Source organism: Geotrypetes seraphini, chromosome 13 (genome assembly GCF_902459505.1).
Source record: "Geotrypetes seraphini chromosome 13, aGeoSer1.1, whole genome shotgun sequence".
Lineage (NCBI taxonomy): Eukaryota > Metazoa > Chordata > Amphibia > Gymnophiona > Dermophiidae > Geotrypetes > Geotrypetes seraphini.
Window position 1 is genome coordinate 75,339,118 of NC_047096.1, and position 12,199 is coordinate 75,351,316.

General features: G+C 43.6%; 1 protein-coding gene across 10 annotated transcripts in view; it reads left to right on the forward strand.

Annotated features, from left to right (window-relative positions):
- The first annotated feature begins 434 nt into the window (after positions 1-434).
- Positions 435-12,199, forward strand: part of SPOP (speckle type BTB/POZ protein) — a 70,391-nt gene continuing 58,626 nt past the window's right edge. Inside the window, exons 1-2 of one of the 10 annotated variants that reach the window (XM_033918380.1) lie at positions 435-571; positions 10,366-10,481. The gene's annotated coding sequence lies outside the window, so the exon portion shown is untranslated. The other 9 variants (XM_033918385.1, XM_033918383.1, XM_033918388.1 and 6 more) reach the window with 9 other exon arrangements.

Below are 12,199 nucleotides of genomic sequence, written 5' to 3' on the forward strand. Positions count from 1 at the left end.
TTTTGTTTAGTTATACCACTGCACTAGTGGGGTGGGTGAAAAGGTTACAAACTAAATCCACCGGGCCCTTTGAAAAAAAAAAAACACCCCAAAAAACACCCACCCGATTGGGCAGGAAAAGCAAATCCAATAGAAAAAAATTTCCCTAAATTGGGCAGCACTCTACTCCTTACTTCCATTGCTTTCAAATGGAAATAAAACCCGGATGTCTCAATCCATCCTCCTTTTTCTGGAGCCATGTGGTAACCACATATTTCATTCCAGAAAGAAGATTTGGTTGAATTATACTAAATGTAAGGGGAGATCTATTGATTGGTGCAAACTGGCCAGGGATTGCTTCGTTGCATTGACAGTGGCCGAGTGAGGGACACTCGCTCACGGTATAGCCTCCCCCCCCCCCCTTCAAATCTTCGCTAGCTGCGCGCAGCATCTCACTTCCAGGTCCCCGCGAACAGGACGTGACGTCAGAGAAAGGGATGAGGCCGGTAGTAGTAGTAGTAGCAGCAGCAGCAGCGAATAAGCATTGCTGCTCGCTGCCGACGAAGATTAGAGGAGGCGGGGAGCGTGCGAGGTGCGGGGAACGGTGCATTGGGAGTTGGGAAAGGAGAGATGCCCCTCTTATACCAGGCCAGTGTGCATGGGTTTTGGGAATTCTTCTTTGTAACGTATTTTTATCAGTCATTTAAAGGGGATCACGCTGTGTGGGTGGATCCAATGCTTGGCAGCAGTAATTAGGCTTGCCTCTGTCACCACCCTAGATAGTTGTCTAGACGTGTCCCTGCTAACAACCCCAAACCTGTTCACAGATAAAAAGTAGCTTGCTGTACAATTCAGGTTTATTGAGCTGCCCGTGGAAGGGGTGGTCCAGGGGGGGCAACATAGGGAGCGGGAGAATGAAGAACAAGGGAAAGCGACGAGTTATCCCTCTCAAAGTTTGCAACTCTAGGACTTGACTGCTCTCCGCCTTCTCCCGCCTTTTCATCTGTATGGAGCCCAGCGCAGGCGCGTTACAAAGCCCTGGTTTCGTGCGTGTTGATGTCACCAAAGCGCGGCGAGTCCCGGATGTATAGTGGCAGTGTGATGAGGGGAGCGAGGCTGCGAGCTGGGCGGTTGTTGTGAGGTGAGCGTTGAGAAGTCGCGGAACCCACCCAGTCGCTTTGGTTCCTTTCCTCTTGCCCGTGGCACTAAAGCATTTCTTGTAAGCCCTGTACGCTGCTTAGCAGTTGGGGTCCAAAGAGCTTCACCATTCCGCCAAATAGCCGCGGTAGGCAGAGAGAGGTGGTGCGCAGGCGCCGCGCATTGGCCTGAGGCGTCGCGCGCTCTGCGCATGTTCCTCGCGCGTCTTCCCGAGATGTCGCTAGTTCCTGTCCGGGCGTGGTGCGCATGCATAGGCGGCGATAGTGAGTTGATTGTGACGCGCTTGCTCAGAAGGTGGCTGCAGAAGCAGGCTTGTTGTTAAAATTAGAGTGTTGAGATTGTGCTGGAGCGAGGTTTGTGCCCAAATTAAAGAATGGGCGAGAGAGAGAGAGTTCTGAGGTGAGGAGGAAGGCTTAGCCCCAAATTAGATTGTGAGATTGTGCTGAAGTGAGGGGAGAGTTTTCCCCCCCAGTTGAAAGAGTGAGAGAGAGATTGTCCTGAAATGAGAGGAGCAGGTTCTTCCCAATACTGTTGGTTGGGTTTTTGTTGTTTTTTTTTTTTATATATATCATCAGGAGGCCAGACTGGCTGTCAAGTTGCTGATGGGGTTGGTAATATTTGTCACATCCCTTTTCTCGCTAGACGCATGATAATGGTCAGTATCCTTAATGAAGAAGGGCAAATAACTGGGTTCCCTATGGTCTGTGCTGGGACTGTTGCTTTTTAAACATCTTTATAAATGATCTGGAGATAGGAATAACTAGGGAGGTAATTAAACAACCCTGTGTCATTAGCACCTTTAACGTGGGTAAATCACGAGAGGACCTTTACCAGACTGGGCAACTAGGCTCTAATTGGCAGATGATGTTTAATTTGAGCACGTGCAAAGTGATGATGGTGGTTGGAAAGAGGATCCCAAACTATAGCTACATGGATCTCTAAGAGAGAAAAAGGGATGTAGATGACCTGGATAGACCATATGGTCTTTATGTGTTTTCATTTTCGGTGTTTCTTTGATGCAAGATTCTACATTAGAAGTCACCACCCATTAAAGGGATCAAGGTGTTAATGTTGATTTTATGTTCAAAACCCTCTGCTCAGTTTGCAGTGGCAGCTAAGAAAGAAAATACTGTAGAATGTTTTGAATTATTAGGAAAGAAATGGAAAACAAAACTGAAAATGTTACAATACCTTTGTGTTGCTCTGTGGTGTAACTGCATCCTGAATATTATATGCAATTCTGGTCACTGCACTTCCCAAAAATATATAGCGGGATTAAAAAAATAAAATAAAAGGTACAGCAGACAAGGGCGATAAAGGGGTTGGGATGACTTCCTATGAGGAAAAGCTAAAGCAGCTAGGGCTCTTCAGCTTGGGGGAGATATGATAAAGTTCTATAAAATATTGAGTGATGTGTGAGGGGTAGACATGAATTGCTTGTTTACTGTTTCCAAAAATACTAGGACTAGGGAGCAGGCAATGAAGCTACTAAATAGGAACATTTTCTCCTCTTTGTTTTAAATTTACTTCATGCAGGGCTGTGGAATTGAGTCCTGAAGTGGCAATTGAGAAGCAGGCCATGGGAAGTGAATAGGCTGTGTTGCATTTGCCACATAGGCATCACAACCGCAGCTTTGCTAAAGGACCCTCAGTATAAATTAAACGCTAGAATTCATAGCCAGAGAATGTGGTAAAAGCAATAAAAACTTCACAGGATTTAAAAAAAAAAAAAAAAGGTTTGAATAATTTTCTAAAATAAAAGTCCATTGTCTTTTAAGATGAGGAAAATCAATTGTTTATTTCTAGGATAAGCAGCATAAAATCTGTTTTACACTTTTGGCCTCTTAACCAGGTACTTGTGACTTGAATTGATCACTGTTGGAAACAGGATACTGATGAACCTTCAGTCTGTCCCAGTAAGGCAATTCTTATGTTCTTCTTATGTAGGAGGAGGATGAGGGAGGCCAAAGGTTTAAAAAATAAAACTCTAGTGGGAGGAGGAAATTGGAGTGTGACTAGGAGGCCATTTCCTAGTGTCCATCTTCTGGACTCCTCCCTCTTAGGTAACCTGTACAGTTTCCACCTGAATCCTCTGTTCTAAGTTAAGTCCACTCATTTGCTATTCACTCCCAATTCTACCCTTACAGCTTCAGCTAGGTTGTATGGCAACCCTGAGTTTGAGGGGTGGCCAGGCATTGTAATAGGAAATTGGAGCATAAAGTTCCAATAATTTCATAAATACATAACTCAGTGCAGTAAAGAAAATTAGGCTGAGAGTGAGGTGAAAGAGTGCATGGGGTGAACAGGGTGGATGAAGTGTTGTATACCTGGGGTAAGGGTGGTTGAAAGTATGAGGACATAAGATGTCTTTGGTCTGATCCAGTATGCCATAAAATCCTGTTTCTGATTTTGGCTAGTTCAGGCCACAAGTACCTGGCAGGATCCCAAATAGTTGGATCCATTCCCTAATGCTCATCCCCAGAGAGAAGCAGGGACTTTACTAAGCTTATATGCTTATTAATGGTGAAAGCCGAGGCAAAATAGGGAAAAGAGAATCATGAGGTGGACTGTTGGGTGATAAGTTCCTGTCTTTTTGTGGTTTTAGGCAACTATGTACTAATACTACTTATTTCTATAGTGCATGTAGATGGTTTGATCTGGGAAGCTGTGATAAAAGCAGTGATGAAATTAACAGGTAGTTGGATTTGACCAATTAGCTGCAAGCAAAATAAGTAGAAGTCTGTTTGGCAGGTGGTTACTACTTTGTTGACTTGGTTGTTAGCGGGGGAGCCATGGTTTGGGCAGGAGCTGTATTAGTCAAATGTTCATGTATGTAGTTGATTTTCATATGTTTGTTTTGCTAACACATTAACTATATTTTTTAATGTTTTGCTGTAATCTTTCTGAGAAATGTGGAAAGAAAAGGTTACTCAATATTTATTTAGAAAAGAAAGGGGATAGGATTTGGTTACAATGAAAGCTGTTTACAAATTATATGCAAGTACTTTTGGTATTTTGTACCTACCTTGTTTCCCCGAAAATAAGACAGTGTCTTATATTCTTTTGGGACCCAAAAAAGGCACTAGGTCTTATTTTTGAGGTATGCACATGATCATCTCTCCCTCCCTCTCCTTCACCCCAATTCTTCCTCTTTCCTTTCCCCCACATATGCAGCATCTTTCCTCTCATCCTACCCATCCCCCTGTGCAGTAGAAGTTTGCCCAGCTTCTAATCTTCCCTCCCATCCCTCATGCAGCCTTGTCCAGCTTCTATCCTTCCCTCCCTCCATCGTGCAGCAGAACCCCTGTCCCCACTGTGCAGCTGAACCCCTGCTGACCATCCTTCCCTTCCCGCCGACTGAGCATGAGCCCTACCTTCAACCTAAGCAGCGTCACTCTGCCGCGTTACTGATGACATCATCAGTAACGCGGCAGAGTGAAATCCCTGATGGACAAGGCCAAGCAGCCTGTTTAGAGTTCTGCCTGCCTGACGCTGCTTTTGTTGAAAGGTAGGGCTTGCTTGTGGTCAGCGGGAAGGGAAGGATGGAATGTCAACATGGGTTCGGCTGCGCAGTGGGGGGGAGTGGCGGGGGGGACTGGGTTGAAGAGTTGCCAGCGAATCTCGAGACTAGGTCTTATTTTTGGGGTAGGGCTTATATTAAGACCTACCCCAAAAATGATGCTAGGGCTTATTTTGGGGGGAAACACAGTAGTTCAATTGAGGGTTACCATATATACTTTATAAACCAGTCCAAATATAAATAGAGGTGACCATCTCCCCCTCACCAAAATGACTAGCACTGACTTCTTGTGCTTTACCCCCACATCCTTCAGTCCCTGCTTCCATTTATCTTGAAAACATTTAGGAGAGACATATCCAGTCAAAAGCGTGGGAGACAATCGTGCGCAGGACGTCAGCGCACTGGATTTCAACACTATTTTAAAGTGCTCCAAGGGGGTTTATGTGGGGGAACCCTCCCATTTTACTTAGAAATGTTGCCGCTCCCGTTCCCTAAAAAAACAGGAAAAAAGGCGTGTTTCCTCTGTAATGGGCACCGGGATAAGCTCACTTATAAAGGCAGAAGAATTGGCGTTTTTAAACTCAGAAAAGTGTCCAGATATATTAACCATCCTTCTATTATCCATCTTTCTAGCTGTTGCACACAAATGTAAAAATCTGTATAAGCCAGACAGTTATTCTCAGGATTCAAGAAGTTAGGACTTACACCTGACAAAAAGAAACTGATAACATCTCCATTACAATTTTGGAATTCCTAACTATGATTACGTTATGAGGAGGGAAAAAAACTATGTTCTGAACATATCAGTTCGTAAGTAAATGTCAAAATATTTTAAGAAATCACCAGGCCTTTACTAATAATAATTTCTAGTTTTGTAGAAGAAGCTTTCTGTAGATGGCAAAACCTTAATTTCTATAACCACAATTTTCAAAAAAAGCAAATACAATAACTCGGGGAAATTAAACCTGCTCTTTCAAAGAATTCCTTTTATATATTGAAATTATTTTAATTCCTCCACTTAATGACAGTGATTTTGCTTTGGGAAGTTACACAAGCATTAACGAACATGCACTGCACCAGTATGTATAACATGCACCAAAATCACCTGCACAATTTAGTGAAACGGGTTGAACACAAGTCTCGTCTACTTTCTACTGTCTTGCATTTCGCTCTTGTGCTTTGCATGTCGCTAGAATCGCTGCATACAAGATATCCCCTAATCTTATACACTTTACAAGGTGTGGTTACTTGTCTTTCCAAGATGATCCATGCCTTCGCCCTCCATGCATGCACCCCCCTGTCCCGCTGGCATCGCTCTTACCCATTGCTGTCCTTGGATAACACCTGTTATGGTAAGTAACTGTGCTTTTCAGGACCCAACTCCTCTGACAGTTAGTCCTAATCTAAACCGACAATCAAATTACCATGTTCTAAAGAAACTAGCAAGGGGGACACAGGATCTCACCCTCTTTGCATGGGAGCAATCCACATTTGGACTTGGGTGACTGCTTATGGCATTCTTTTCAGAGCAGTTTGTCTAGTGGGTTGTCAAAATTCATTAGCGGGCATATTCAGCATGTCCATCTTAGTCATATTTTCTCGAAATGAGGGATTCTGGAAATAGATCTTTGCTTCCCCCCACAACCATAAACTTCCACTTCACTGCTCCAGACTATATGCCCCCAATCACCTACTTCATCAATTGGAGAAATTGATTACGCATTCACTCCAGTCCCTCTCATAGGGAAGACTTTACTCAAACTTTGCCAGGATCGAAGCGCCATGATCCTCCATAGCACCGCACTGGCCATGTCAACCTTGGTTCACACTCTTCAAGCTCTTAACGCAAGAACCTAGCCATTTGCAGCCGTTCCCAAAGCTATTAACACAAAATGAATATTCTCTCCTCCATCTGAACCCTCACTCATTAGTACTCTCAGTATGTTTTATTTCACTGAGCAGGTAAATGCCTTCACTCTTTCTGCTGCAGTATCTGCTGCCATTGAAGCTTTCGGAAAAACTTCCTTGCCTAGTGTGTACTACATTTCTCTTGAACCTGTCGCATGTCCTCTACCAAACTACATACACGGATCAATTTATAAATTATCTAACCCAGAACTAAATGTATACAAACCAACCAAATAGGGGGTCTAAAGGATAACTTGTAATACCTTCATTCAACAATTTTTCTTTTGCACATAAAGTGTCTTAATTTATAAATGGTTAAATTTTTAACCCACTTGTTCTAAACATGTAAGCAATACCCTAATTTAAAAATAGGACTCATCCCCAAAATTTATAATGAGGTTGAAGTATCATAAATATGCATAATTCTCAGTAAAGAGATCTTTTATAACTTGGATGTTATTTCAAGTCCTCATTCTGAATGCATGTGATGTAATCATTTACTTCAAAACCTCCTTCCTAACCTCAAATTTGATTATTTATTTATTCATTTATTAAATATTTAATAATAAATTAGTTTAAAAAACTAACTACTGTAACTGGGGTGTGCAATTTTTTGATTATTTAACTTCATCAAATATATATTTGTCTAAATATGTACTTTATACAAGAGCAACAACACTTATCTTAATGACTTTCCAGCCAGAGCCAACGTTGGGGGACCATGAACTGCAAAATGGTTGAATGAAGGTATTACATGTCCTCTACCATTCATTTTGGACTTCCTTCTCCAACTCTCTAAGAACATAAGAATAGCCTTACTGGATCAGAACACCTTTTATCCACATGTTCATACCTTCAAAGAAGTCAAGCAAACTGGTGAGGCAAGACCTCTCTCAGCTGAACCCATGCTGACTGTCTCATTAAATCATGTTGTGTTTTACAATTTTATTTTTTATAATTGTTTCCACCATTTTGCCCAGCACTGAGGTCAGGCTTAGCGGTCTGTAATTCCCCAGATCTCCCCTGGAATCCTTTTAAAAAATTGGTGTAACATTGGCCACCCTACAATCTTCAGGTACCACAGACAATTTTAGCGACAGGTTACATACAGATCACTAAATAGATCAGCAGTTTCATGTTTGAGTTCTTTCAGTACCCTAGAATGTATACTATCTGGTCCAGGTGATTTATCACTCTTTAACTTGTCGATTTGGCTTGGTATGTTTTCCAGGTTCACCAAAATTTCTTTCATTTCCTCTGCCTCATCACACTTGAAAACCATTTTCGTTTCTGGAAGATTTCTTACATCATCTTCCGTAAGACTGAAGCAAAGAATTTATTCAGTCTCTTCGCTATGGCTTGATCCTCCCTGAGCGCACCTTGTACTCTTTGATCATCCAATGGTCCCACAGATTCCCTCACATGTTTTCTGCTTTTGATTTACCTAAAAAATTGTTACAATGAGTTTTTGCCTCTTTGGCAAGTTCTTCATATTCTTTAGCTTTCTTTATCATTGTTTTGCATCTAACTTGCTAGTGCTTATGTCTCCTCTTATTTTCTTCATTGAAATCCTTTTTCTGTTCTTTTAAAGGATGTTTTCTTGGCTGTAATAGCCTCTTTCACTTCACATTTTAACCACAACGGCTCTTGTTTTCTCTTCTTTCCACCTTTTTTTAATATGTGGAATACATCTGGTCTTGGCTTCCACAATTGTATTTTTAAACAACATTCACGCCTGGTTTATACTTCTAACCTTTGCCACAGACCATTTTCCTCATTTTATCGTAGTCGCCCTTTAGTTGACTTCTTTAGTGATGTCACTCCAGTTATCAGCTCAGATTTGATCATTTTACGATCACTGTTTCTCAGTGGACCCAACAGTTACCTCCTGTACTATGTTCTGCATTCCACTAAGGACCAAAGCTAAAATAGCTACCCCTCTTGGTTCCTGAAACAGTTGCTCCAAGAAGCAGTCATTTGTGACATCTAGGAATTTTACCTCCCTTGACCAACTTCAAGTACATCTTAATACCATCAGTGCGTTTCATGTTCCCTTGTACAAGAAGCCTCTATTTTGTTCATCCCTTGGAATCCAGATTCATGAAAAGACTTTACCACACTAAACCACCTATCAACCTTCCACCTATTGCCTGAGATCTTTGTGGTGCTATTTGCTCATGTGAGTGACTAAAGGAGACTTCATAACTTGCTTTCTTAAACTTCTCACTTGGCACTTGGCTTTTTCATGTTTGCATGCTGAGTGAGTGAACTCCAATCACTAATATCAGATCCACCATATACAAGGTTCTACCATAACATTTGAACTTGTCCCAAATTCCTGCCTAAAGTCATCTCGGAAGTCCATTTCAACCAGTCAGTTTTTCTGCCTATTTTCTTCCCAAAGCCACATTTCCGTCCAGGTGAAGCAGCTCTTCACACCTTAGATTGAAAACGTGCTTTGGCATATTACCTGGGCCGGACTAAACTTCATAGGAAATCCTTTCAGCTCTTTGTTGCTTTTGACCCTAGCAGACTTGGAGTTCTGTTATCAAGAGAACCATCTCAACTTGGGCTAACGGGTTGCCGCTAAGCTGATTGCGGCAAGGGAATCTCTCCACCGCGATCAGTTTAGTGGCCACAGCAGGGAATCTGTCTGCCCCCCCTCTCTGCGAAGATGACCAGCAGGAGGGATACCCACTCCTGCTGAAGCCCCCTCACCCCCGAATGTCTCTGGCAGCAGGAGTGCCAAATTCCTCCAGCCACCACCCCGATACGTCCTCTGGCAGGAGGGATGCCCACCCAAACCCCACCAGTACCTTTTTTCAGTTGGCCGGCTGGAGGGATGCTTACTCCAATGAATGGCGGGCCTTCCCAGTGCATCGTGGAATGCACTGGGTAGGGGCCTAAGGCCCTGATTGGCCCAGGCACTTAAGACCCCTCCCATAGGCAGGGCCTTAGGCACCTGGGCCAAACAGAATCGTAGGCCTCCCAGTGTATTCTGGGATGCAGTGGGAGGGGCCTAGGACTCCGATTGGCCAGATCCCTTAAGCCACTCCCATGAGGGGGTGGCCTAGGGGATCTGTCCAATTGAGTCCTAGGCCACTCCCAGTGCATCCCAGAATTCACTTGGAGAAGCCTAAGATTCAGTTTGGCCCAGATGCCCCTCCCCGGCCCATCCCATGATTGAGGGGGAAGGCCTACCATTCAGAGGAGGTGGCCCTGCCGACCGGAAGGAGTAAGCATCCCTTTGGCCGGCCAACTAAAAAAGGTACTGGCGGAGTCTGGGTGAGTTTGGGGGGTTGTTCCAGCAGGAGGGACTTGGGTATCCCTCTTGCCAAGGGATGTCTTGGAGGGAGTGGGCATCCCTCCTGCGGGGGATGTATTAGGGTGGTGGCGGTAGGAGGAATTCACTAGTGATAGTGTCATTCACTAATGTCATTGCATCCCTGTGTATGTACTTGCCACCAGGAATTAATGAGCAACTGTAGTTGGTCATACGCATTGCTGGGAGCTCATCTGCTTGATTGCACAGGTTAGAATAAGTGCTTGGCAGAAGCTAATGCTGTATCTAACTTTGCCTGGGGTATGCAGGAGAACTGCAGTGGATCCTGTATAGAATGAGAGAATGGAACAGAGGTGAATGATGGAGTAAAACAATTTTGAGTGTGTTTTCATTTTGTTCACATGTCTCATGTGTGCTCGCACGTGCGTGCTTGCAGACACATGGTGTCATCTTAAGAGAACAGATGAAGCTGACAGTTTTAGAGCTCTGCAGTCTGATTTTACTTGTGACTTTACAGGTGAAGCTTCAAAAGTGTCTTTTGGTGGTGATCAGTGAGAACAAGTTGCGTTTTCAGAGCTCTGAAGTTCTACAGTGACTAGCATTTTGTGGTACTAAAACTGAAATTCTGGTAAGGTGAGTTCTTGTACCATCAGAATGGAACAAATTTTTGCTGTTAATGTACATTTAAATGTTCCTTGTGTGACAATTCAGCCTTGGAGATTGCACTCTAACTTTAATATTTATTTTTAACTACTGTTTAAAATAGGGTATAGGTAAGTAGTCAAAACTAAATTTAGAAACACATGCTTTTATTAGAAGCTTTCTCTGGGTTTCTTTTACATTATGCTTGTCATGAATCTATATCTTGGTAGTGTAAATTATGGCTGTTCTGTTGCAGCTCTTCATGGGATGCTGAAAGTCTTTTCCTGTAATTTGCTATTCTGTGTATTCTTTGCTCCTTTATTCCTTTATTTTTGTGTTTCTCAATGATTTGCTTCTTTTTAAGATTAGAATTGGATAGTACATGTCTTTACAGTGAACTTGATGGTGATTTAAATACCGTATATACTTGAATATAAACAGATCTTTGGGCCAAAAAAAGGTCCAAAAATGGGGGTCTCGGTTTATATTCAGGTCAGTGCTGACCCGCCCTCCTCCTGAACCTGTTGTAGGCCTCTTCCGGGCCTGCCTGCTGGACCTGGAAGGATCCCTCCCGCCTTCTGTCCCAGCCCATTCTAAGAATTTTGCCCCCCTCCTCTCCCCCGGTGAACTGTGGCAGGAGCGACCTTACTTTGCTCCTGTCCGCGCAGAGCCGCTAGTGATTGGCTGCTGTGAGTTCTCATGAGGCCTGTGAGTTGTACGTGTTTCACCAGCTTTGGGACAAGCTTGGGCAGATTTATATGTCTCTGTCTGTGTTCCTGCTGTATTCCCTTGAAGGAAGCTGCTAGTTTAATCGGACTCTGGGGTTAGCACTCAAGGGGATTACCAGAGAGACTCTGACCTGTGCTAGGTCACCCAGTCTCGGTTTGTCTCCGTACTGGGTCGACATAAGGCAACTCATGGCACAGTGAGATCATCAGTAAGATAGTGCCCTGTATTTCACACGGGTATCTCATTGTCTCTCTTTTTATTTTTTCGACTTTCTTTTTCACCTCATTTTGGGCTTTGTGCCCCAATCTTGGCCTCTGGGCGCCAAATATGTTGAGAGTGTTTATAGCGGTCGTTTAAAATTGAGTCATTTGACTTAGCTGTTGAAATTTTTTCTTCAATGTTGAAGCCTTCCAGTGGTTAGGGGTCTCGGGACTCAAGGATCTCCCGTATGAGGAACGGTTAGAAAAATTACAGCTATACTCACTCGAGGAGCGCAGAGAAAGGGGAGACATGATCGAGACGTACAAATATCTCACGGGCTGCGTCGAGACAGAGGAAGATGTCTTCTTTTTCAAGGGTCCCTCGGCAACAAGAGGGCATCCGTGGAAAATCAGAGGCGGGAAACTGCGAGGTGACACCAGGAAGTTCTTTTTTACTGAAAGGGTAGTTGATCGCTGGAATAGTCTTCCACTTCAGGTGATTGAGGCCAGCTGCATGCCTGATTTTAAGGCCAAATGGGATCGACACGTGGGATCTATTCACAAGGTAAAGGTAGGGGAGGGTCATTAGGGTGGGCAGACTGGATGGGCCGTGGCCCTTATCTGCCGTCTATTTCTATGTTTCTATGTAATCGGGCCATCCCTATCACTGATCTGCCAGAACATTGAGTGGACTCTCGTACCTGCAGTTTCACGCTGCAAAAGCATTCCCTTAAGGCTCAACATCTCCTAGCAGGAGAAACCTTTTGGGAAATCATCGAC